This window comes from Carassius auratus, chromosome 27 (assembly GCF_003368295.1).
Source record: "Carassius auratus strain Wakin chromosome 27, ASM336829v1, whole genome shotgun sequence".
In the NCBI taxonomy this organism is placed as follows: domain Eukaryota; kingdom Metazoa; phylum Chordata; class Actinopteri; order Cypriniformes; family Cyprinidae; genus Carassius; species Carassius auratus.
Window position 1 is genome coordinate 16,179,416 of NC_039269.1, and position 10,453 is coordinate 16,189,868.

A 10,453-nucleotide genomic window follows, 5' to 3' on the forward strand; every position below is an offset into this window, starting at 1 on the left:
GTAAAAGACAGTATTTTTCTGCAGCCTGTTGTTGATTCTTCATGGTTTGTTACTCACTCCCAGGTGAGATAAATTATTTAATAAACAGTTGAAGTACAATAAAGAAAGACTCTATTCATTTTATTGGAATGAGTGGCCAGGATATTTTAATCCTTTTGTGTTCAGTAGGGCTGCAACCAAAAGATTAATCTAATGATAATTATAATGATTAACTGACTATTATTTTATGCTGTTTTCATCATTTAATCATTGTTTATTCATGTTTTGCATTCAATGAAAACTGTTACACACATTCTAACTAATAGAAAACACGAAAACCTCTTGCGGAATCTCTTGTTTCTTGTCTCGCCTAGTTTTCACAAGGTATTATACAAGTTTATTTTCTTCCAGTCATTTCCACTCTAAAATCCCTATTTTCACATCTTTTGCTGGGGTAAAAATGCTAAAGACCATATACATTTTTTAATTGTCAAAAAATAAATAAAAAATAGCATAGTTAGCCTAACGTAACTTAATTATTTTATATCTTCTCATGGGTTTCAGTCTCGTCACATTCAATTTTAAAACAGTTTGTGCTTGTTGTTATCACAACTTATTACTTTTGTATATTGAAGCGTGGCCATATTGTACTAAATAAGTTTTAATTTAACTAGACAACAAATTAATGAAACATGGACCATGGCAACAAATAATCAGTTGTAGGAACAAAATTATTATATTATTATTATTATTATTATATATTGTTATATATTATTATTATATTATTATATTATTATTATTCTATATCTTGTTTGTGTTCCAAAGCCTGATGAAATAATTATCTGTGTGGGAAATATCATTAAACTAGACTTAGTTAAATTTCTCTGTTTTCCATGTTTAAGGACTTTGGATTGTTTTTATTTTAATGCACTTTTAAAGTTAGGATCATATTTAAAAGCAGAATATGTATGTTTTGAATTACTTGCACAAAAGATCTAGCCCTATCAACATTACAGGCATAACAATATGCTGGCTTTTTTCTATTGTGCACGTTTTACACATGAACAGCACGCACCCTAAATGTACCTGCATAATCAAGCATAGATAATCAATTAAGAAACATCAATTAAATTATTCTTGACAGTTAATTGAGCATTGATTAATTGTTATCATAGCTAGCAGGGGTGTCACTATAGACCATTTTTACTGGAGCAATTAAAAACAGGTTTGTTAAAAGGTCTGAAACTGTTCGTGATTTAGGACACCCAGAATAATTTTCAAAAGTTTCTCAAACGGAAATATTAGGGAGACAGAAAACAAAACTCACAAATATCTTCTATCTTTTGTTAGTGATGAAGCAGCTTTTTATAGCATGTCCAGCTTTCGAAACCATTCTGTTCCGCAGGTAAAGCTTCTGTATATCCATTTATATTCAAAAAAGTATTACAAAATTAAAATATTGGCACACATTTTATGACAAGGGCTGTGCCCCAGTAAACACTCCTGATACCTAGCATGTATTAAGTACATACCTGTATACACTCTCAGAAAAGCTACAACATTAATCATTGAGATGTACTCTTTCAAAAGGTATTTTGTACCTTATTATGCATTTAAGTAACTTAAAAGGTATATATTTGTACCAAAAGACCAAAAGTGTATATATTCATACCTAAAGGGAATATTTTTGCACCTTTTGAAAAGGTACTGCCCCAGTGACAGCTTTGGTACTTATTTTTCTTAGAGTATGTAAATACAGAGATCAGTGATTATCAAACAATTTACAAAAAAAAAAAAACAAAAAAAAAAAAAAAAAAATTTAGACTTTAGAACAGTTGATTTGATTCACACTCAAAATGTGAACTGGTCTCTGAAATCCAAAGCTGCTTTCACATTTCTATTCCTAAGGGAATGTGCAAGTAACCAGGAACAGGACTTAAGTGGCAAACACACACTCACCAGACCCATGGGGTTTGCATGATGCCTTGACTGCATTGTGGCGTTATTCCCATGGGTTTAATTTGTCAAAAAATTATGTAACTTACTTTACAATAATAGTACTTGGCAAAATATGTGGCCTAAAAATGATGGCGAGCAGCGCTAAGAAGTTTTAAGAAAAGCCAGTACATGTACTCTGTCCACATCATCGGTCAACTCCATACTCGTGCTTCCACTGCAGTGTTTTCTTTCATAAGCTTGTAAACATTTTCCTTGGCCAATAAATTATTCAGAGACAGGGTTCTGTGGTTCATGCACAATGTTTGACCTAAAGACTATTTTGAGCAATTGTTTGATAGGCAGAGAGACTCTAAAGAACTCTAGAATGTACTCAGAGGATGGGGTAATTAGCCAGGGAGAGCAGTTTATGAGCGCTCTCTGATGCCCTTGTCCAATTGACCTCCCTGATAAAAGCGCCATTACTGGCAATTAAACTACAAGACTCAAAACAAGGGTCTCTCAGAGGAAGAGCTATGAATGAACAGCTGTGTACAAATGAAAGGTTAATTTAAACAAAGTCAAGAGTTTACTATTTTGATCCAAATGTGTTTTTAGCAGGTACACCCAATGCACTTGTATTCAGGATACACTATTATGAATTGTGTGGACATGAATTTTGCCTGTTGGAGATACACTGATTGGTGTTCAATGCAAATAAATTAAATATTTCCATTTTATGACCGATAAGCAATGAATGCTCAATATTAAAATAACCTGTTATATATAATGAATAATATAAGAAATTAATAAAAATAATAAACTCTGCCACACAGTGGACGGCAACGGCTCCTCCGTGTTCGGGCACCTAGCAGGAGTTCCCCATTCCCTGCTCCTCCCCATTCTGGTGGATGGCAGCAGGCTCTGGTCCCAGGTGAACGGCGGTGACTCCTCCACTCCCTCATGGATGGCAGCCGTCCCTCCACATCACGGGTGGCCGGCAGCGAGTTTGTGCGTCCCATATGAAATTCCCAACAAATAGTGGAGTACCGACGGAGACTTTTTGCCGCACGTTTGCATTACAGATATCTTCGGCTACCTTGTTTGTTTTGTGAGCGCCTACACTTCAGAATAGTTCCGAAGCTACAAGTCAAGTCTCATGTACAGTTCACAAATGGATGGGTTCCGGAGCTGCAAATCATAGAAACGGAACAGCGGCAAAACAGTATACAGTAATCCGGTAAGCTGCGCTCTAACGTTACCTAGCTGCTAGTTTAGAAACCGTTAGTGCTAACAACCATTCACGCATGGACTTTTAACAATGTGTTTCAAAAGTGTAGCTAGTAGCTGTCCACCCTCCTGTTTTTCCGGGGTTCTCACGTATTTGAGCTGTTTTCCCGCTGTCTTCCCGTTTTAGTATTTTCCTGTAAAATATCCTGTTAGCCCCTCCATCAGACCTGTCAAGTCTCTGTGTTGTTGTCCTGTTGCTACTCCTTCTCCTTCCAGCGAAACAGATGTTTTCAAAGCATCGTTTTGATTACTTGAAAGCAACCTTAGCGTGATGTTGGGCTTTTTAAGATAGCGTTGTTGTTGTGAGAGCACGAATTCACGCCAATCTGTAACTAAAGTCACAAGAGACCTAGCTTCACAAATCGCTTAACGTTAGTTAATGCAGCAGTTTTATAGTACGAATTTTTGCTGTCAGCAGAGGGATAGCAACAAAAAGATGAATGTTGAAATTTTCTGTATTTTGGATGAGTAACTCGAGAATTTTCCCTTATTTTCAATGTTGACTTAAGCTATATAAATTAATATTCAGATGTTATGGTCTCCGTAGTCGCGCCTCCAAGCAGGAAAGCGGTGTAAAGTTAATCCATTCTCATTTTATTTTCCCCATGGCTATTATGTGTTGCACTATTACACCCCACAATACAACAACGGTTGAAAATGGTTAAAATAGATTTTTAATTCATCAAATTAAGACACACGGATGAGAGGGAGTATGTCTAAACACTGCGCAGTAGTCCGAGTAGCAGTAAAGGAAGCATTCAACGTGGCGGCCACGGCAAGTAATGACGTCACGACCCCCAAGCCCTATAAGAGATCCAGTAAAGAAAGCATTTGAATTTGCATTTGAATTATATATATATATATATATATATATATATATATATATATATATATATATATATATATATATATATATATATATATATATATATATATATATATATGTATATGTATGTACATAGGGGGGGCCCCAAGGAAAAAGGTTGGGAAACACTGCACTAAATGAAACAATAATAGGTATTTTTGTGGTCATGCTGGTACAACAATAGGTTTTTATTAGGTTTTCATGTTCATTGTTGGAATAAGTTATTATTATTATTATTATAAATAATTATTATTTTATTACTTTATTAGAGCCTTACTAATAATCATAAAGTAAATACTGACAGTGCTGTCAAATCTTCCTTTTGGCAGAACATGTTGAACTAACAATAGAGGTGAATTATGTCTATGCTGAGATTCCCAAACAAACAATATGTAAAGACCCCGGGTTAGTTTAGGGCTTTGCCCTGAGGATTTAAACAGCAGGAGCTGAAAAACAGTTTTTACTGTTATATTCATAAAGCTATCTGTTGAGACTCTGTGCTTGTTCAGAGTAGGGGGAGGGGAGTGTCAGCACGCAGACACAGGCACAGTGTGTTCGCTCGAGGCAGACCACCCAGGTCACCTGCCACCTGGGCTGTTGTCATGGCAACCATATCCTCTCCAAACAACTACATTCAGGTGAGACGATGGAAAGAGGTGAATGGGCAGCAATGCTTTACATGTCATGATAATAAAGAGTCTGTGCTTAGTTTGGTTATCTTTTGTTACTTACTGTATATAGAAGCCCACACAGCCTCTATATTCTTCTATATAGAGTCTGTCTGTATTGCAAAGATTTTGTGTGTATATTGTGTGATATTAATTTAAATGTAATAAGAAGAATGTGCCACATAAAAAGTGAAACCAAAGTATGAGTTCTATAACTCCATTTATCTGCGAGTTTCCATTTAGTAGTGAACATTTTCAGTGACTCTTTCGAGTAGATTTCATTGTTATGCTAGCAGGTGATGACGAAAGACTCTTTGAGTGAATTATTGGGTCATTCATTAATGTGCATACCTCTTTACTGAATAGTAAGTGGAAAAAAAGTGAGAGTAATATGTCCATGTTAACAGTAAATTAAAAACACCTGGATGACTTATTACTTCTGGGGAAATTCTTAAGTGTGCATCTGATGGACACTTTAGGGGCCATTCAAGTCATTTGCGCAATCAAGTTTGTTGTTTCAAATGCACTGTATGATTCGTCTATTTTTTCCAGGCACATCTGTCACACATCTTAACTTTTCAGAATGTCACAAGTGCACCATAGGCCTTGTGACAAAAACCAGCTTCACCCTTTCCATAACAACGTTGAAAGCTCAGCCAAGATGGAGGAACAGCTAACCAATGCTGTACAGGGATACCCATTTTTAAATACATTTAGTAGCAGAGCTACTGCAAGCGATTTTCAGTGCTGGAAATTCACTTATCATTTGCTGAAATTTCCACATCATCATGGAGAGCACAGGTCATGGTTGCTTAGCAACGTCAGAAGCCACTGGAGCGCAAGCTCCCGAGCGCATTGGAAAGGAGAAAACTGTGCAGCTAGTGTTTTCCACGTGGTTTTGTGAACGACCTCTTACTATCCCTTGAGGCCACAGGCAAGGTTTTGATGATGTAGGTCACATGACAATGACAACATAAGGAGCATACTACGTCCGGATAAAATTCACACAGTACACATTCTATATAGAACAAAAAATTTTTTTACAGCTGCAAAATAAGTGTTAATTTAGAAGTAAATACTCGAAAAGTATGCAAATTTTGGATGCAGCCTTTAAAGTTTGGACCTATTCAACCACATGGGTGTCTACACTGCAAACGCAATTGGGTAAAATGCATCTTCGACTACCTCTGGAAGTAGCTAAAAATGGACTAGCTTAAAACGTTTTTGATTCTTTACACCTGTCCACTTGTTACTGGATCAATGAAAACACATCTTAATACCAGGTGTAAACAGGGCCATTGATTCCATTTGCAACAAAACCACTGCTGTGTGTGAGACATGATGATTCTGATTCTGCTTTGACTTCAACTTAAACTATTTTCATTAGCTAAGCAAAAACAGAAGAAAAAACTTTCAATACTGTGTGTAAACTAAGTTACTGAATATTAATGCAGAATTATGTTTTTTATTAAACTGTGAAAGCAATGAATCGCCTGTGATCTGAATCATAGATTCTTGATATTCGCAATTGAAAAACCCATATCAGTCGAACACTAGCTATAAGAATGATCAAATTATCCAAAATTATCATTAAACAAATACATATAGAACAGAGGAAGTTCTTGTTATAAAAGAAAAAAAAAAGATTGAAAAAAATTCTATAAACAAACCAACCTTATCCCAAATAACATCAAGAATGTGATTTCTTTCCGAATGGAGACACCAAGATTTTCACCCAGAACTCCACAATATCATGAGGAATTCAGCAACTGTGGGTCTTAAGCCTGGCTAAAGAACACAGCACTACATTCCAACCCCCTAAAAAATATACCCCCTACTCCACCTAGCCGGCAAGACAACAGTCAGGCAAAAAGAAAGAGAGAGAGAGATAGAGAGAAAGAAGGAAATTCCTGGAATAGCTCAAAAGTGGAGAACTGCATTTCTAACCACTCCTGTTGCAGCGTGTCTACAGAACTGAGCCAAGAACAGGGGCTTTCTTATCACTAAGCAAACGAATTAACCAACCCTCTCTTTCTTACACACACACACACACACATTAAGAGAGATACGTGCTCCGGGCCCCGAACTTGTATATGAAAACACAAATGCTGGCCCCTGAATTTTTCCTGGCCCTCATTTTGTTTTGTTTATCTGCAGCACACAGGAAAATAGCTGAGGATTGAGCCAAGGTCTAACCCAACACCCCTCCCCCCGCCTGTACTCCTTCTCTCCCTGTCGTTCACTTCCTTCCTGTATTCTCCAGTCCCCTGCTGTTCCCTGAACTGTAAACGCAAACGGTGCTGGAAACATTTGAGTGACTTAAAACATAAAAAAGTCCCACGTTACAACTGCAATGCTTCCATGGTTTCAAAGACCTTCATAATTTTGACGGTGTGGAAATAAGCATTGTTAAATAAATGCGCTAATCTGAAGCCATAAAACAATGGTTAATGAAAATTGGTGTCTCCCACACTTGGTGTGTCTAGACTGACTAGTCCTGACAGGAATGGACCCTTTCCACAAGACTGTGATGACACGTATCAACAGCAATGTATATCCTCAAAAAGTATTTTTATATTGATTTTTTTTTAACTACAGTCATCACCTTTGCATCAAATAAAAAACAACAACAACAAAAATGTAACACTAATGCAAGGGTGTTTTTAATGCAGCATCTATAGGAGGGATTGTAAATTCGACTGAAATTTCTAAATGCCATCATCAGTCTCTCTCAATTAAATTTTCCTTTTTTTTTTTTTGAAAGTCATGAAAAAGCTACTGTGGAGTTTTTCTTTTGCTATTAGAGCAAATGGGAATGCAAAAATATTTTAACCCGGCAACGTGAAAAATTCTCATTTTTCTTAATTCATTGTCCCAAACTACTTTTCTTTGCCCCTGCATCTGGAGTCTGTACTGCATAATGTAAATGTAAAAACAGACAAAATAAGTTGCACAGTTAAATATTCAATATTTATACTGATAAATAAAAGTAAAAAACAGACATATTGTACACACCTCTTGAAAAAGTTAAAGTGAGGGTTATGTTCAGGGTATTAATGGAGTGTAAATATTATTATGATTATTATTATCATTATCATAGAAGTCAATGGAATGCTCCCATTTTGACAGAAAAACAAATGTGTGTGTGGATGTGTCCAAGGAGGGCCTTAGGAAACATCAAGGACTGAGATCATAAGTGTGACCCTTGCATTGGATTCTTTCAACCAAGATTGATAAAAGCAAACAATCCATGTAAATATCATTACAGAATACACAGGGGACTGGAGGACTTCACACTTTGAATCGTCATCAGATGAACACTGATTACCAGATCACCATCAAAAGTGTAAGGGAAAAAGAGCAGAGGGAAAATTTGACAATCAGATTAATGATTTCCACCAATTCCTTTGCATTCAGCTGTTGATCCAACAAACATTTTGATTGCACACTTAAAAAATTTCTCTGACAAGTCAAGTGTGACAAAGCAAAACAACTCCCTTTAATATATGCTACATTCCTGATATACAGCAATATATGACTGGAAACCTTCTACCAGTATTTAATTGCCATCAAAGTCAACTATGAACTTTACAAAGAGAGGTTTGTGTTCTTAGCTTGGTTGCTGGCAGTTTTTATTCTCATTTTGCCCTGAAGGGAGTTGGGGTGTATGTGACACACTTTCCTGCTGTGTCAGGATTAAAAAGCTAAAAAGCAAGAGGAGACCTCACCAGTATCAGATCTTGTAAGCTCCCTTCCCCCATCCCACCACATCAACCACCATTTCAGGATTTAAAGGGCCAGGTTGTCCCATGAGATCTGCCTCCTTTTTAAACAGCACAAAGATGGATAAAACCTTCCACATTATACTGCACACCCTGAAAAATACTATGTAAAGGTAAAGCGAACTTCAAAAGCTAAGTTACACTACCGTTTAAAAGGCTGGGATTGATACGATTTTTTTATGTTTATGAAAGAAGTCTCTTATGCTCAAAAAGGCTGAATATATTTGATATATATTTTAATATATTTTACAATTATTCCTGATGGTAAAATAGCAGTCATTAGTCCAGTCTTTAGTTTCAAATGATCATTTAAAAATCTTTCTAACATGCTGATTTTCTGCTTAAGAAACCTATTAAAACGTAATAATATAGATTTATAAAACTAAATAATTTATTATAATTATCAATGCTAAAGAAAGGTTTTTCTGCGTAATATTTTCCATAGTTTTTTTTTTTTCAGGAATCTACTGTAAATAGAAAGTTCAAGAGAACATCATAATTTGAAATAAAAAATGTCTGTACATTGTAAATGTCTTTGCTATAACTTTTGATTAGTTCAATGCATCCTTAATGAATAAAATAATTAATTTCTTTCTGAAATTATGTACTGACCACACTTTCGAATGATGGTGAGTCTATAGTATTTTAAAGGGGTTCCTACTTTGAATTGTAATTCTGTTACCATTGCATTGGAGTAAAAAAGTCTGTTGTGGAAAGGACCAAAGCTCCACAACTACAAATTAAATCCTCACAGCTTACTCAACTTAATCCAGCCTAAGAACATGTACAGCATTTTAAAACTCTAGGATTTAGGGAGATTTGTGTAAGACTGGTTTCCGTTTCAAACAACAGATTTTTTTTGTTTGTGATGTTCAAACCCAAAGCAATTATGATCAATGCATCGAAGTAACCTCAATGATCAAGAATGGAAGGGGAACACTAGCTTAATATAGAGCATTAGTGTAGTGGAAAGGAAAGGACATGACATGTGGCCAAGGATGGTGTCCAATACTTGGAATTTGTGCTCTGGATTTAACCCATCCAAAAGCACACACACAGCAATGAGTAGTGAACAAGCACGCACACACACACACACTATGAACACACACCCAGAGCAGTGGGCAGCCAATGCTGCAGCGCCCAGGGAGCAGTTGGGGGTTCGGTGCCTTGCTCAAGGGTCTCACCTTAGTCATTGTATTAAGGGTGGAGAGAGTGCTGGATGCAACTCCCCCTATATCGACAATTCCTGCCCGACCTGAGATTCGAACCCGCGACCTTACAAGTACCAACTTTCTATCCATTGGGCCACAACTGCCAAGGCCGATATATCAGCCGATATTTGACATTTTTCAAATATTGGCAAATAGAAGTTTATCTGTTTGGCAGATGTGTTCAAGGCTGGACTTTTATTTTGATGGCGCTGAGAGTGGAGCGCACACAGTGCTCACATTCTCCCTCTTGGTTACTGTTGTTGTTAACAGTTCTGTCTAAATACAGATAGAAGTCTGTCTAATAATCAGATAGAATGGTTAAACAAAGGAATTAATGTATACAGAAAATATTATAACGATTGCTTTTATATTATTAGTAATAGAAAGGCAAATAATATAACACTTTCTCAATTGCATTAAGCAAAAACGCATTTATATAATTTAAACAAATCTTTGAATGACTTGTGTACATTTAATTTCACAAACCTAGCAAACTTAGTCGAATCCAACTGTGAGATCTTGTTAAGTGTGCATTTTTATCCAGCATGATCACGTGATCTCTGTGTTATGGTCCGTCCCTGCGTATTGATTGCTTTAAACTTTAACTTCGTGATTTCAAATTATGCTGTGCTTTATGCATTTGCTCACTGTAATATTCATGTCATTTTCACTGTATGCTGTGTGTAAAATGAGTGTTTCCCTTGCTTCATTTGAAAAATATGA

The 10,453-nt window shown here is 36.2% G+C and overlaps 1 protein-coding gene across 4 annotated transcripts in view; it reads right to left on the reverse strand.

Annotated features, from left to right (window-relative positions):
- Window positions 1–10,453, reverse strand: part of ssbp3a (single stranded DNA binding protein 3a) — a 33,826-nt gene that overhangs the window by 20,217 nt on the left and 3,156 nt on the right. The window lies entirely within an intron of this gene.